Source organism: Pan troglodytes, chromosome 5 (assembly GCF_028858775.2).
Source record: "Pan troglodytes isolate AG18354 chromosome 5, NHGRI_mPanTro3-v2.0_pri, whole genome shotgun sequence".
Classification (NCBI taxonomy): domain Eukaryota; kingdom Metazoa; phylum Chordata; class Mammalia; order Primates; family Hominidae; genus Pan; species Pan troglodytes.
Genome location: NC_072403.2, coordinates 12326719 through 12342974, shown reverse-complemented (window position 1 = coordinate 12342974; position 16256 = coordinate 12326719). Strand labels below are relative to the sequence as shown.

The window sequence follows — 16256 nt, the reverse complement described above, 5'->3', positions numbered from 1 at the left end:
TAGGAAAAATAAAGTCCTTACTTGTTTGAGCCACTTTTCCCTAGGACTTCTTTTATTCGTAATGAAATATAATTCCTCACAGATAAAACTTCCATAGCATTTAGTTTCTTGAGCAAAACACCATCTGGCTTAGTGGAGCTGCTTATATGTCCATCATCCTTCACTTATAAGTTCTCCAGGGGCAGGAGGCCCCAGTTTTATTTATCCTGTGTCTTGCACCACTCCCAGTGCATGATGAGTGCTCAGTAAATACTTGTAGAATTTTCTGGGTCTTCGTGAATCTTAGCAAAGGGGAGAAGCCCATGTCAGCCATGGCTTTTCCAGCATGAGGCTTGTTCTGCTGCAGGTTTCAAGAGAACGAAGACATGCCATGTGGTTGTGGTTAAAGGTCAGCCATAAACCACATCAGTATGGATTATCTTCCTGAAGGAAGTTATTCCAACTGCACCATTTGGATCCAAGTCTGGGTCTTCCAGACAGATCTTCAGTTTCTCTCATGTTGCACATACATTTGGGATCAGAGCATCAATGCAGATCTTCCTTGATAGAAAGGGGACATATTTGCAACACACAAAATACCAGACTGGGCAGCTTAAACAACATAAATGTATTTCTCACAGTTCTGGAAGCTGGAAGTCCAAGGTCAAGGTGTTGTCAGGGTGGGTTCCTTCCGAGGGCTCTCTCCTTGGCTTGCAGATGGTGTCCTTCTTCCTTGTGTCCTCACATGCCCTTCTCTCTCTTCACATGCATCCCTTGTGTCTTTTCCTCCTCTTAAAAATAGACACTAGTCATAATCCATTAGAGCCCTACTTTAATGGCCTCATTTTAAGTTAATCACCTATTTAAGGCCCTATCTCCAAATAAAGTCACATTCTGAGGTACTGGGGGTTGGAACTTCAACAAGTGTTTTGAGAGATGAGGGAAACAACTTTGTCCATGCCTTTATATGTGGTTACATTGGAGTGTGTGTGTGCATGCATGTGTACCAATTAATGTAGAACATGATTAGAACTGAAGGAACATTGAAGAATGCCTCATTCCAAACTCCCATTGTAGAGGTGAAGAGATGACACCCAGCAGTGGTTTGGCGACCAAGTTGGGCCTGAAACCGATGCACTTCCCCCATGCAGCTCTCCATTAAGGAGTAAAGGTGAGAACATAGGTTCAGAACATTCTGCTGAAATGAGGAGGACAGGGTAGATCATTAATCTCCATTCGATGTTCACAGCAGTACTTCCTAAGCTGTTTTCTAAGGAACGTTAGTCTTGCAAACTGTTGATTAGTATTTTATAAGTTTTTTCTGCAGTCTCATGAGGAAGAAAAGGAAAAAAGGAAGGAAGGAGAAGAAAGAAAGAAAGAGAAGGAAGAAAGAAAGAACGAAAGAATAGAGGGAGAGGAGGAGGGAGGAAGGAAAATAAAACTGTGACCCGTTCTTACTTAAACTTGGTTTAAACCACAGAAAAGCATATCCCATGGCTAAGATACTCTCTTTTTGGTGGGGTGGCCCCTGCAGTGAAATAGCTGTGTAGGTGGCATTTACACCTGTAATTCCTGTCCTATAAGGGAAATAGATTTGCCTGTTAGGTGAGAAGCAATGGAAAATGAGCAGTTTTTACTGTGTGTTGAGATCTCACCTTGAAGTCACAAAGGATAATGGCTAATAAAGCTTTCGAGTGGGAGAGACTGTGCCTGAGCTAGCGTCTCCTGATGAGCTGGGCTGGGAAGTGTGTCTGCAGGAAGAATTGTCTCTGGACCTGTGATGGCTTATTTAGCCTGAGGTCACGCAACAGGGGCTGTCTTCAACTATGAAGCACAAATGAAGTTGTTTGGGTTCCTCTGCCTGTGAGTCAGTGGCGTTACATGTACAACATGGCTCTTGTTGGTCATTTACAGAGGGAGGAGGTGAGATCAACAATATTTATTCACGCCTCATTACTTCTGCCCTGCAGAAAGCCATAATCCCAAGTTTATGACTGCCTGAAACCATTAGATTTTTTAAAATCTGGTTTTCAGAATCTATTTTCAAAAATCTATTTGCTCACCCCACCTACATTTGGCAGAATGAAAGTTACAGAGTATAACAAGAATAAATACTCTGACATTTTTCTCTAAGAATACTAAAATAAACATATTGCATACTGAGTTTATATGAGATTTTAAATATTTTAACGTTCAAACCTAAAACATTTGATTTTTAATGGTTATAATTGGAAATAGCCTTGTGTATGAAAGTCTCCTTTTTCTGTTTTTACATGAGAAAACATCTTACAGAAAATTGAATCAATGAAGTGTGTGGATGAGTATTGCATATTTTTATGAGGGTATTTCTTTATTCATATAGAAAGTGTGTATAAAGAATCTGCTAGGTATTATTGTGTTACAGGAAGGGTGACTGACTGTCTTGGCTTCCAGGAGATTGAAGAGTTAGTGTTAAAACCAGGATAAGTTGGTCACCCTGGTTAGACCTGGAGAGTCACTGATAAATAAAATATGGTCAAATAGTGGTATGGCAGTGCCTTGGGAGAAGTACTTTCTGTTTGCTTATAGGAACACAAAGTAGGCTACCAATTTAACAAATTCCAATTTTTTTTTTTTACTTCAATCTAAAAGACCCTTGAGGCCAGGAGCAATGGCTCACATCTGTAATCCCAGCACTTTGGAAGGCCAAGCAGGTGGATCACCTGAGGTCAGGAGTCCGAGACCAGCCTGGCCAACACGGCGAAACCCCGTCTGTACTAAAAATACAAAAATTAGCTAAGTGTGGTGGTGCGTGCCTGTAATCCCAACTACTCGGGAGGCTGAGGCAGGAGAATTGCTTGAACCTGGGAGGTGGAGGTTGCAGTGAGCCAAGATTGTGCCACTGCACTCCAGACTGGGCAAAAAGAGCAAAACTCCATCTCAAAAAATTAAATAAATAAATAAATAAAACCCTTGGGTGTTTTTGTTTTGTTTTGCTTTGTTGAAGGTTGTACTCCAGAACAGAACTAGTATAACAGTTTGGGTGTGATTGGGGGATAAAAAAGAAAGAGAGCAGATAAGAGAAAAAAGAGAGAAAGAAAGAGAAGGAAAGGAAGGGTGGAAGGATGACAGGAAAGGAGGGAGGGAGGAAAGGAGGAAGGACGGGAGAAGGGAGAGAGAGGGAGGGAGGGCGGGAGGAAGAGAGGCATGCCAAGCTTTGGCAGGCAGAGTCTATGAGACACAGCCTAGAATTTTACTCCATACACCTGGTCTTAGGAAAACATCAGCATTTTCAATAAAGTTCTGCAAAGGGCAATTCAGTCTTTCTAAACTCCAAAAACCTGTGATGTGGTAGAAAGGAAGCCAGAGTGTAATTTGCCCCAGCTTCAGCGATTTCAGTTCCACCAAGGCCCAGGTCTTGCCTGTTTTGTTCAGCAGCTAAATTAGCTCCTGGCATATTACAGGAGTTCAGTAAATGTTAGTTAAATAAATGAGTAAATAAGAATAAATCCTGGCCGGGTGCAGTGGCTCATGCCTGTAATCCCAGCACTTTGGGAGGCCAAAGTGGATCACTTGAGGTCAGGAGTTTGAGACCAGGCTGGCCAACATGGTGAAACCCCGTCTCTACTTAAAAAAAAAATGAGCTGGGCATGGTGGCACAAGCCTGTAATCCCAGCTATTCAGGAGGCTGAGGCACGAGAACTGCTTGAGCCTGGGAGGTGGAGGTTGCAGGAAGCCAAGATTGTGCCACTGCACTCCAGCCTGGGTGACAAGAGTAAGACTCCATCTCGGAAAAAATAAAAATAAAAATAAAGAAGAAGAATGAATCCTGTGATTGTGTAATTTATGCCTATTGCATGTTAAAAACCTCAAACTTCACAGAACTTATGATTTATTAAATTAGCTACTTCTTGCTTGCCCAAGGTTAACAACGTATTTGTGTAATTTGTACACATTACAAAGTTGCTTTTTGTTGCACCTTTCTCAGAAATATGCAGACTTATGACTTAATCTGAGTGATTACCTGAAAGTGGACATAGTGTTTAGAATAATGATGCTTATGGTTTTAGTAAAAGGCGAAAGATTTTTTGAGACGGAGTGTCTCTCTGTCGCCCAGGCTGGAGTGCAGTGGTGTGATCTCAGCTCACTGCAAGCTCCGCCCCCTGGGTTCACGCCATTCTCCTGCCTCAGCCTCCCGCGTATCTGGGACTACAGGCGCCCGCCACCACGACCAGCTAATTTTTTGTATATTTAGTAGAGACGGGGTTTCACCGTGTTAGCCAGGATGGTCTCGATCTCCTGACCTCGTGATCCACCCGCCTCGGCCTCCCAAAGTGCTGGGATTACAGGCGTGAGCCACCGTGCCCGGCCAAGGCGAAAGATTTATACCATCTGTAAAGGAACCAGAGTGTGTGCTTATGGTTTTAGTATACTCCATGTCACATTTGGGTCTGCAAAGGAGAGATTGTTTACTTTCCCGGACACATAAATCTATTTCAGGTGTTTGCTTGTCCGCAGAAACCATAGTTACATGCTTTGCAGTTCAGAGCCTGCTGAAGTGATGCAGTATGCAAAGGTGTCGTCCTATATACAGATTCTGTGTGGGAACTGAAGGGGAGAAATAGCACCACTCTGTGGATCACAGTTGTGACATCGTGTTTGGCATCCCTTCTATCAACTCCGTCTACTCCATTTCCACCTTTGTCTCCACTCCTGGCTGCCCGGGGCTCTCAGGCTTTCTGGCTCCTTCCCCCAAGACAGTGTCTTCAAGATGTGTCTGGGCAGCGGCGGGGTGGGTGGGGAGGGGGGCGGCGGCGGTGGTGGTGGTGGTGGTGGAGGGGTCACTGCAAAAGGATTTCTTGAGGATTTATTTTTAATGCTGATTTCAGAGCTCCCCCACCCCCAATAACTACCCTGCTAGTTATTTTGCTCCCCTATCCCAGCTCTGTGCTCTGGGAGGTTGACCTTGATTAACTGCATCCCTGGGTCCTTCCCTGTCTAGTTCTGTTGGCCTCAGTGAATGGTGGCCCTAAGGGGAGACCAGAGAACAGGAGGCGAGAGGGGTCGGCATGCTTCTTCCGGTTCCCTCCCTGCTTGGTCCTCACACCCCTGCTCCTGCTGCATGGCCCCTCTACTTGGACTGGCTTCATCAGAGCTCCAGTGCTCACTGGGCTTGGGTACCACAATCTCCATCCTTTGCCTCTTCAGCCCTAGGAGCAGTTCTACCTTTCTGCTGCCATTGGTTTCTGGGTGCTTCAGCATTCCTGCTGGTCTTCTCAAACCTGTCCTCATCTAAGTGAGGAATCCCTCCTCTTAGTACCTTCATTTGAGGCACCTGAAATGAATTCTGTCTACTGGTGAGACCCTCACACATATGCCCATTATTTTGTGTATTTTGCCGGGGGGGGGCGGGTAAATTTTTTAAATTTATTTTTTGTACATGAGTAAGTTATTTAGCAGTGATTTCTGAGATTTTGGTGCACCCATCACCCAAGCAGTGTACACTGTACCATATTTGTAGTCTTTTATCCCTCACCCCCCTCCTACCCTTTCCCCTTGAGTCCTGGAAGTCCATTGTATCATTCTTATGCATTTGCATCCTCATAGTTTAACTCCCACTTATAAGTGCGAACATACGATGTTTGGTTTTCCATTCCTGAGCTACTTCACTTAGAATAATAGTCTCTAATTCCATCCAGATTGCTGCGAATGCCATTATTTTGTTCCTTCTTACGGTTGAGTAGTATTCCATGTTGAGTACACACACATACCATATATATCACATTTTCTTTATCCACTCATTGATTGGTGGGCATTTTGGGCTAGTTCCATATTTTTGCAATTGTGAATTGTGCTGCTATAAACATGCATGTGCAAGTATGTTTTTCATATAATGAATTCTGTCCTCTGGGTAGATACCCAGTAGTAGGATTGCTGGATCAAATGATAGGTCTACTTGTAGTTATTTAAGGACTCTCCACACTGTTTTCCATAGTAGTTGTACTAGTTTACATTCCCACCAACATTGTAAAACTGTTCCCTTTTCACCACATCCATGGCAACATCTACTATTTTTTGATTTTTTGATTATGACCATTCTTGCAGGAGTAAGATGATATCGCACTGTGGTTTTGACTTGCATTTCCCTGATAATTAGTCATGTTGAGCATTTTTTCATATGTTTGTTGGCCATTTGTGTATCTTCTTTTGAGAATTTTCTATTCATATCCTTGGCCCAATTTCTGAAGGGATTGTTTTTTTCTTGCTGATTTGTTTGAGTTCCTTGTAGATTCTGGATATTAGTCTGTTGGAAGCATAGATTGTAAAGATTTTTTCCACTCCATGGGTTGTCTGTTTACTGTGCTGATTATGTCTTTTGCTGTGCAAAAGCTTTTTATTTTAATTCAGTCCTATCTATTTATCTTTGTTTCTGTTTTGAGCTCTTGGTCATAAAGTCTTTGCATAAACCAATGTCTAGAAGTGTTTTTCCAATGTTATCTTCTGGGATTTTTATGGTTTCAGGTCTTAGATTTAAGTCCTTGATCCATCTTGAGTTGATTTTTGTTTAAGTTGAGAGATGAGGATCCAGTTTCATTCTTCTACATGTGGCTTGCCAATTATCCCAGCATCATTTGTTGAATAGGGCGACCTTTCCCCACTTTATGTTTTTGTTTGCTTTATCAAATATCAGTTGGCTGTAAATATTTGGGTTTATTTCTAGGTTCTCTATTCTGTTCCATTTGTCTATATGCCTATTTTTAAACCAGTACCATGCTGTTTTGGTGACCATGGCCTTATAGTATAGTTTGAAGTTGGGTAATGTGATGCCTCCAGATTTGTTCTTTTTGCGTAGTCTTTCTTTGGCTATACAGGCTCTTTTTTTGGCACCATATGAATTTTAGGATTGTTTTTTCTAGTTCTGTGAAGAATGATGGTGGTATTTTGATGGGAATTGCATTGAATTTATAGATTGCTTTTGGCAGTATGGTCATTTTTACAATATTGATTCTACCCATCCATGATCATGGGATGTATTTCCATTTGTTTGTGTCGTCTATTATTTCTTTCAGCAGTGCTTTGTAGTTTTCCTTGCAGAGATCTTTCACCTCCTTGGTTAGGTGTATTCCTAAGTATTTTATTTTTTTTACAGTTATTGTAAAAGGCGTTGAGTTCTTGATTTGAGTCTCAGCTTGGTCACTGTTGGTGTATAGCAGAACTACTGATTCATGTACATTAATTTTGTATCCTGAAACTGTATGCTGAATTCATTTACCAGTTCTAGGAGCTTTTTGGATGTATCTTTAGGGTTTTCTAGGTATACAATCATGTCATCAGCAAACAGTGACAGTTTAACTTCCTCTTTACTGATGTGGATATCCTTTATCTCTTTTTCTTGTCTGATTGCTCTGGCTAGGACTTCCAGTAGTATCTTGAATAGAAATGGTGAAAGTGGGAATCCTTGTTTTGTTAAGGTTCTCAGGGAAGTGCTTTCAACTTTATTCCATTCATTATAATGTTGGTTGTGGGTTTGTCTGAGATGACCTTTATTACCTTAAGTTATGTCCCTTCTATGCCAATTTGACTGAGGGTTTTAATCACAAAGAGATGCTAGTTTTTGTCTCATGTTTTTTCTGCATCTATTGAGATAATCATGTGATTTTTGTTTTTAATGCTGTTTATGTGGTGTATCACATTTATGGACTTGTGTATGTTAAACCATCTCTGCATCCCTGGTATGAAACCCACTTGATCATGATTAATTATCTTTTTGATATGCTATTGGATTCAGTTAGCTAGTATTTTGTTGAGGATTTTTGCATCTATGTTCATCAGGGATATTGGTCTGTAGTTTTCTTTTTTTGTTATGCCCTTTCCTGGTTTTGGTATTAGGGTGATACTGACTTCATAGAATGATTTAGGGAGGATTCCCTCTTTTTCTTTCTTTTGGAACAGTGTCGATAGGATTAATACCAATTCTTCTTTGAATTCTGATAGAATTCAGCTGTGAATCCATTGGGTCCTGGACTTTTTTTTTGGTAACTTTTTAATTATTAATACTATTTCAATCTCACTGCTTGTTATTTGTGTATTCAGAGTTTCTATTTCTTTCTGGTTTAATTTAGGAGGGTTGTATCTTTCCAGGAATGTATCCATCTTCTCTAGGTTTTCTAGTTTATGTGCATAAAGGTGTTCATAGTACCCTTGAATGATCTTTTGTATTTCTGTGGTATTGGTTGTAATGTCTCCAGTTTGGTTTCTAATTGAGCTTATTTAGATCTTCTCTCTTCTTTCCTTGGTTAATCTCACTAATGGTCAATCAATTTTATATCTTTTCAAAGAACCAGCTTTTGGTTTTATTTATCTTTTGTAATTTTTTTGTTTCAATTTCATTTAGTTCTATTCTGATTTTGGTTATTTCTTTTCTTCTTCTGGGTTTTGGTTTGGTTTGTTCTTGTTTCTCTAGTTCCTTGAGGTGTGACCTTAGATTGTCTATTTGTGCTCTCTTAGGCTTTTTGATGTAGGCATGTAATGCTGTGAACTTTCCTCTTAGCACTGCTTTTGCTGTATTACGGAGGTTTTGGTAGGTTATGTCATTATTATCATTCAGTTCAAAGAATTTTTAAATTTCCGTCTTTATTTCATTGTTAACCCAATGATTATTCAGGAGCAGCTTATTTTATTTCCGTGTATTTTCATGGTTTTGAGGGTTCCTTTTGGAGTTGATTTCCAGTTTCATTCCACTGTGGTCTGACAGGGTATTTGACATCATTTCAGTTTTCTTAAATTTGCTGAGACTTGTTTTGTGGCCTATCATATGGTCTATTTTGGAGAATTTCCATGTGCTGATGAATAGAATGTACATTCTGCAGTTGTTGAGTAGAATCTTCTGTAAATATCTGTTAAGTTTGTTTATTCTAGGGTATAGTTTAAGTCCATTGTTTCTTTGATGACTTTCTGTCTTGATGACCTGTCTAGGGCTGTCAGTGGAGTATTGAAGTCCCCCACTACTCTTGTGTTGCCATCTATCTCATTCCTTAGGTCTAGCAGTGATTGTTTTATAAATTTGGAGGCTCCAGTGTTAGCTGCATATGTATTTAGGACTGTGATATTTTCCTGTTGGACTAGTCCTTTTATCATTATATAATGTCCCTCTTTGTCCTTTTTAATTGCTCTTGCTTTAAAGTTTGTTTTGTCTGATATGAGTAGCTACTCCTGCTCATTTTTGGTGTCCATTTGCATGGAATATCTTTTTCCACCCCTTAGCCTTAAGTTTATGTGAGTCCTTATGTGTCAAGTGACTCTCTCAAAAACAACAGATACTTGGTTGGGAAATTCTTAGTCATTCTGCTATTCTGTATATTTTAAGTGAAGCATTTAGGTCATTAACATTCGGCATTAGTATTGAGATGTGAGGTACTATTCTGTTCATCATGCTAGTGGTTGCCTGAATACGTTGCATTTTTTTTCATTGTGTTATTGTTTTATAGGTCCTGTGATATTATGCCATAAGGAGATTCTATTTCAAGGATTTGTTTCAAGATTTAGAGCTCCTTTTAGCAGTTCCTGTAGTGCTGGCTTGGTAGTGGTGAATTCTCTCAGCATTTGATTGTCTGAAAAAGACTGTATCTTTCCTTCATTTATGAAGCTTAGTTTCATTGGATACCAAATTCTTGGCTGATAATTCTTTTATTTAAGGAGGCTAAAGATAGGGACTCCAATCCCTTCTAGCTTGTAGGGTTTCTGCTGAGAAATCCGCTGTTAATCTAATAGGTTTTCCTTTACAGGTTACCTGTTGCTTTTGCCTCATAGCTCTTAAGATTATTTTCTTCATCTTGACTTTAGATAACCTGATGAGTATGTGCCATGGTGATGATCTTTTCGTGATGAATTTCCCAGGTGTTCTCTGAGCTTCTTGTATTTGGATGTCTAGATGTCTAACAAGGCTGGATAAATTTTCCTTGATTATTCCCTCAGATATGTTTGTCAAACTTTCAGATTTTTCTTCTTCCTCAGGAACACCAATTATTCTTAAATTTGGTCATTTAACATAATCCCAAATTTCCTGCAGGCTTTGTTCATTTCTTACAGTTCTTTTTTCTTAGTCTTTGTTGGATTGAGTTAATTCAAAAGACTTGCCTTCAAGCTCTGAATTTCTTTCTCCTAATTGTTCAATTCTATTGCTGAAACTTTCCAGTGCCTTTTGCATTTCTGTTAGTGTACCCTTCATTTCCAAAAGTTGTAATTGTTTTTCATTTATGCTATCTATTTCACTGGAGATTTTTCCATTCATATCATGTATGTTTTTTTATTTCTTTAAGTTGAACTTTACCTTTCTCTGGTACCTCCTTGACATATGCCTGTTGAATTGGACTGTCTGGCAGCAGACCCCAGGAACATGCTTTTCTTTTTTTTCTTTTTCATTATTGTTTTTAATTGTGGTAAAATACATATAACATTTATCATCTTGATCATTTTTAAGTGTACAGTTCAGAGGCATTAAGCATGTTCGCATGGTTGTGCAGCCATCACCACATCTCCAGGGCTTTTACATTGTTTCAAAGTGAAATGCTATACCCATTAAACAACAATCCTGCATTCCTCCCTCCCCAGCCCCTGGCACCCACCATTCTACTTTTTGTTGCTATGAATTTGACTACTCAGTACTTCCTGTAAGTAGAATCAAACAGCATTTGTCCTTTTGTGATTGGCTTATTTCATTGAGCATCATGTCCTCAGGTTTCATCCATGTTGTAGTATCTGACAAGATTTCTTTCCAAGATGGAATAATATTCCATTTTTATGGCAAGACCACATTTTGCTTATCTATTTATGTATCAAAAGATATTTGGGTTGTTTTTAACTTCTGGCAATTGTGAATAATGTTGCTATGTATGTGGGTGTATAACTATCCAAACCTGCTTTTTAAATAGGCTTCCCAGGTAATTCCTATGCCCTTTAATGTTTAAGAATCATTGCCTTTGGGAAGCCAGAGCTCTGACATCACCATTTATATAATTTGGTGTAGAGCTTCTAACCCTTAAGAAGTGACCTCTCCAGAGGCATTTTATTTCCAACTATAGGGTGGCATATTTGTGCTCTCAGTTAATTACAGGCAAGTCTGAATAGACAGAGAGATGTCTTGGCAGTTCAGGGGACTTTCTCCTTGCTCTGATATCATTTTGTCCAAAAGTCTTGTCTAAGAACAAGCCATTTAAGCCAGTTGCTGATATTTGGAAGGTGTTGTGTCAGAAGAGACTTGATGTCCTCTGAGAGGTTTCTTGACATTCTCTGTTCCTCAAACTTCCACATGGGACACTTTTCCTCCACCTCACTTTGCCTGGACCACTCACCTTTAAATTTTGAGTTAGATGTTGTTTTCTTTAGGAAGGTTTCTCTTTGGTGAGGGCAATCACCAAGATGGGATTAGCAGCCTTCCCCGTAGGTTCCTGCCCACTTTTTACTGTGTACTATTATTACTGATTTACCTGCCTTTTGTCCTCACCAGACTATAAGTTCCTTGAGGGTGGGACTCATGCTTTCCCAGAGCCCAGCCCTCCTGTAGCAGCTGCCCAAGACCTCTCAGCCCAGAGGTGTAAATGGGGTGGTCAATCGAATGTGTGGATAGGGGTGAAGCACAGGAAACTTCATCCTCAGCAGGGCATGGAAGTGGGACAGGGGAAATCTAGGAACTGACATTTGAAAAATAGTGTGTAAGCACCTGTGTGCCATGCCAGATGTGGTGAGCATTTCTCCATGGTGTCTGAGAAGTCAACATCACCAAAACTGAAAATAGAATTTGCTAAGTCAAAAGAAAAAAAAGTTGCTATTTATTTGACAGTGCAATTAAAGTCATTTATGAGAACTGATTATTCTGAAATTCTATGCAATATCATTATTTATATAAAATTCTTTTAAAATATTGTTGTAAATTTGGAGTAATTACAGCAGGATACCCTATGCATGTTTCACTGTTCTTATTTGCTCCTGGAGAGTGTCTAATTGCAACTCAGAAAAATAGACTGTGCTAAGGCCAATCAATGTGTTATGATGCCATCAGGCCCTAGTCTGGGGCCATTTATATCCAACTGAGATAGAGAGGATTGGAGAAGATTTCTGCAAATAACTGACCTGTGTTTTAGAGGATAAGAAGAAGGGAATTTCAAGCCCAGGGACAGTATCCGAAATCTCTAGTTCCCACAGAGTAATGAGACCCGGTTCTATAAGTCTTAAGTGAAAATACATTGCATTACTTGATAGTCACATCTTATATCCCAAAATGTCCTGAATAAATACCCCGTGTGCCATTTCTTTCTATGTCACCACATTTGCATACTCAAACATCTTCCTTCCTGCCTTCCTCCCTCCCTCCTTCCCTCCCTCCCTTGCCCTTCCTTCCTTTTCTTTCTTTTTTCTTTTTCTTTCTTTCTTTCTTTCTTTCTTTCTTTCTTTCTTTCTTTCCTTCTTTCTTTCTCTCTTTCTTTTTCTTTTTTTCCTTCTTTCCTTCTTTCTTCCCTCCTTTCTTTCTTTCTTTCTTCCTTTCTTTCTTTCTTTCTTTCTTTCTTTCTTTCTTTTTCTTCAGGACATTACCTGTTGATTCTTGGGCAAGGCCCAGAATTTGGTGGACATACTTAAAGAAGAAAGGAATCTTCAGCTAAAGTGTCTACGATCAATTCAGATTTGGAGGGCATGGATCTTCTGACAGTAGGGGCCTTTCTAGGATTTTTTGGTTGAAGGTGAGTGAGAATTTGGTACATGGAAGGGGATAGGTGACTCTAAGGGCAGAGAAAGGAAAATCAAGTGAGCTGAAGAAGGAAGCACAGTGGTGGGACTGACCAACTTCACTCATGACCATTTAACCATGTGTTGGCTTGTGTAAGGGTGTGGAGCTCACTAGAGGATTTGAAGATGTTCAGTCTTGCAACATACTCAGTGACTGTGTGTCCTAGAAATAGCACAGCTTCTATAGGGACTAGAGGGAACAGAAGAGTGGGGCTGAGGAGACAGAGGTAAAAAATTGACAGAGGGTTATTTTGCCTAAATCAGCATGACCTCAGAGGAGCTTGGATTAGACCAATAATATTGGGTTGGTGCAAAAGTAATTGCAGTTTTTGCCATTACTTTTAATTTGCCATTACTTTATATTTGCCACACATTTCATTGACTATTCCAGAACTACAGGTTCACCTAATGTATTGGGTTGGTGCAAAAGTAATTGTGGTTTTAGCCCACTAAATCTAGATCTAACCCATCTAGATTTAGTGGGCTTTCTTCAAACAGACTGCGCTGATCAGGTAGATGATAATAGGATTTTTTTTTTCCATTACCAAGACTTAGATAAGGTAGTCAGGGAGTAGTCAGTAAGCCTGGTTTCTAATGATAGCTGTACCACTTACCGTGTTACCTAAAGCAAGGTACCACATTTGTTTGGCTTCAGTGGCTTCATCTATAAAATGGATGATTGCATAAATGATCAGTCAGCCCTCTACACCTCCTAACTCAAACAAGCAATGTAGTTCAGTTGCTATGCATTTTGTAAGGCTGTGGTTCTCAACCAGAGGTGATTTTACTTCCAGGAGAGAGTTGGCAATGTTTGGAGACACTTTTGGTTGTCATTGCTGCCATTGGCATCTGGCAGGTGGAGGCCAGGGATGCTGCTAAACAGTCCTTCAATGCACAAGGCAGCCACCCTGCCCCAACAAACATTTATCCAGCTCCAAATATCAATAGTGACAAGGCTGAGATACCCTGCTTAAGGGGGAGAAACTGACACTCAAAAGAGGACATGACACTGTCTTGTTCTGTAAGTGTGGCTGGGGAAAGTTATGGCAGGTTCTATGCCATGAACTATGGAAGAGTAACAGCATATTAGAGCTAGCATCTTGATATGCTTTTTTCCCTTGTTGAGTGTAGAATATAACTTCTCAATAAGTTTCTTTTAAGATGATGAAATAAACTCTAATTGAATATGCCATCTGGGAACATTGAACTGCACAGAGACAGCAGTGGGCTCAATTCACATTATTCTCCCCACCCACTCTGGGTAAGTCTGAGTGTGAAAGGACTACTCAACTGCTGTCATACCATCCATTTTTAAACACCTTTCCATGAAGAAGCTCAGAGTTCTACATTGAACATGATAACACTGATCCTCTACTTACCTTAATGTTGTCTATTGCATTTTAAGGGAAACTGAGGCACAAATGATCTTGTGGATCTGGAATCATGACTTGGCTTTGCTGGTTCTTTCCTCTAGATTCAATCCATTAGCAGATTTTGCCCATCACCGATGTTTCTGCCACATGCACGTGTTCTGCGTGAACTGTGCTTCTGCAAGAGAGGCTGCTGTATAAATCTCACTTGTGAGGATTAAGCGAGATTATGTATATAAAAAAAGTAGATGCCCAGAACATGCTTGTGTTCTTTGAAAGGGCCAAGCTAATGTTGAGCAACAGCAGTGGGTAGATCTTGAGATTAAATGTCACCTCCATGCTGTTGCTGCTTCTCAGTCTACTTCTTAATTTGAAGTGGGTGGTGATTGAAAGTGAAGGAGGTTTGTTCTGTCCCAATCTGGACGTGTTTCATGTTTGGGAATACAGGAAAACAAGACAAATGGACCAAACTGCCTTGTTTCAATGCTCCAGTGACCAAGAGGACTAATTGCTGTGCTAACAAGAATGAGAGTTTATTTAGACTTAGCGGATCAATGGACACATTCAATTTTCTACAGGCACAGCTCAGTCCTGTTCCTGCCTCTACATGTGCATTCCAAAGAGGCACTGATCTACAGTAACCTCCAGATGGCTGCAAGTCCCCAGTCCTCAGCGTGGGATAACCTCCAGCAGGAGAGAGCCCCGCAGGCCGATTACAGCCACTGCTGTCTTTTTCTATTCACCTCTAACCTCTCTTCTATGTCCCTAACACCTATAGAGTTTTAATCACATTCCAATTCAAGATAGATATACTATAAGTAGAATAAATCCTGAGAGGCTGTATGAAAACCTAGTTCTGTTCTTGGGATGACTAAAGGAAACATGAACTAGAAGGGTAGTTAGAAGGTAACAGAAGAGAAAGCAACTAGCATGCAATTTACAGATATTTTCTTTTCCTTTATAGAGATGAACTTCAACTTGGTTCCAGATTGGTGGTCCAGCTATTCTGCTGGCAACATTTTTCAGGGCAAGGCTTTTGCTACTGGAATGATTTAAGGAAGATCCCTCAGTGTTTCAGAGTAAAGATATTTCTAAAGAAGTACCTGTGTCATTGCCCATCTTGAAGATTGACTTTTATGGATTGCTCAAATACTGATATCGGCTCAATGTCAATATATACTCCTACATACAAAATCCATCTTCTAATCATAATCACTAGGTAAGATGCTAGTGCAAGTTGAAGTTCTTAAAGGAGATGACCTGAACAGCCTTCTTAGTGTACCAGGGAGACCAGATTGAGTTTAAACTATGTTTACCTTGCACTCAGACACGCCTAGGTGTGTCTGGGAGATTAGAAGATGGTGTTCAAAAAGGATCTACTTAAACAAGGGAGACATTAATTTGGATTCCTTTGGTTGTAAATTTCCAAAAAAAAAAAAAAAAGATCTAAGTTAAAATTTTTAAGGAGGATGGGGGAAGAATGTGATGACTGTTATAGTCAATGTGCGCTTTAGGCTTGGCCGATCCAGGTACTAAAACAATGTTATTAGATAATAAATCTAATTAAATGTAATCTAAATTTCCATCTCGACTCTGCTTAACCCTGTTGGACTGCAAGTTAATGGTAAAATGAGCAGCCATCACATTCACCATTCCACTTGCTTCAAGTCTAGTGGAAATAAATGAGAAATTAGCTTATTTTTTAACTGAGTGATTGAGCAATAGATCTGGGCTTGGATTTCATTGATGTGGTTCTCATCTCTATCACTACACTCCCCAAAGTCACCAAAGATTAGGGTGACCATGCATCTCAGTTTGCCTGCGATGGTCCCAGTGTATATCTGCTACCTGAGCATAAATATGGATAAACCCTGCTGTAGTTATCCTTGAAGATGGCCCTCAATTAATTATCCTAGTCTCTAGTCTCCAATTGTTCACACTCTTCTGGGACCCCTTCCAGATTGAGTAGGGCCAACATAAGTAACCACTTCAGCCTTGCTCTCTCGGGTTGCTTGACCCGGGGGAAGACAGTTGCCATGTTGTTAGAATACTCAAGCTGTCTGTGGGATGCCCGCGTGGGGAGGCACTGAAGCCCTTGCCAACAACTGGTAGTAACTTTCCAGCTATGTGACTGAGTCACCTTGGAAA

The 16256-nt window shown here is 40.2% G+C and overlaps 1 protein-coding gene and 1 pseudogene across 1 annotated transcript in view; both read left to right on the top strand.

The window, feature by feature from the left end:
* F13A1 (coagulation factor XIII A chain) overlaps nt 1-16256 on the top strand; it is a 418063-nt gene that overhangs the window by 178940 nt on the left and 222867 nt on the right. The gene's annotated exons all lie outside the window — the stretch shown is intronic.
* LOC100613846 (snRNA-activating protein complex subunit 5-like) overlaps nt 1-16256 on the top strand; it is a 214219-nt pseudogene that overhangs the window by 178940 nt on the left and 19023 nt on the right.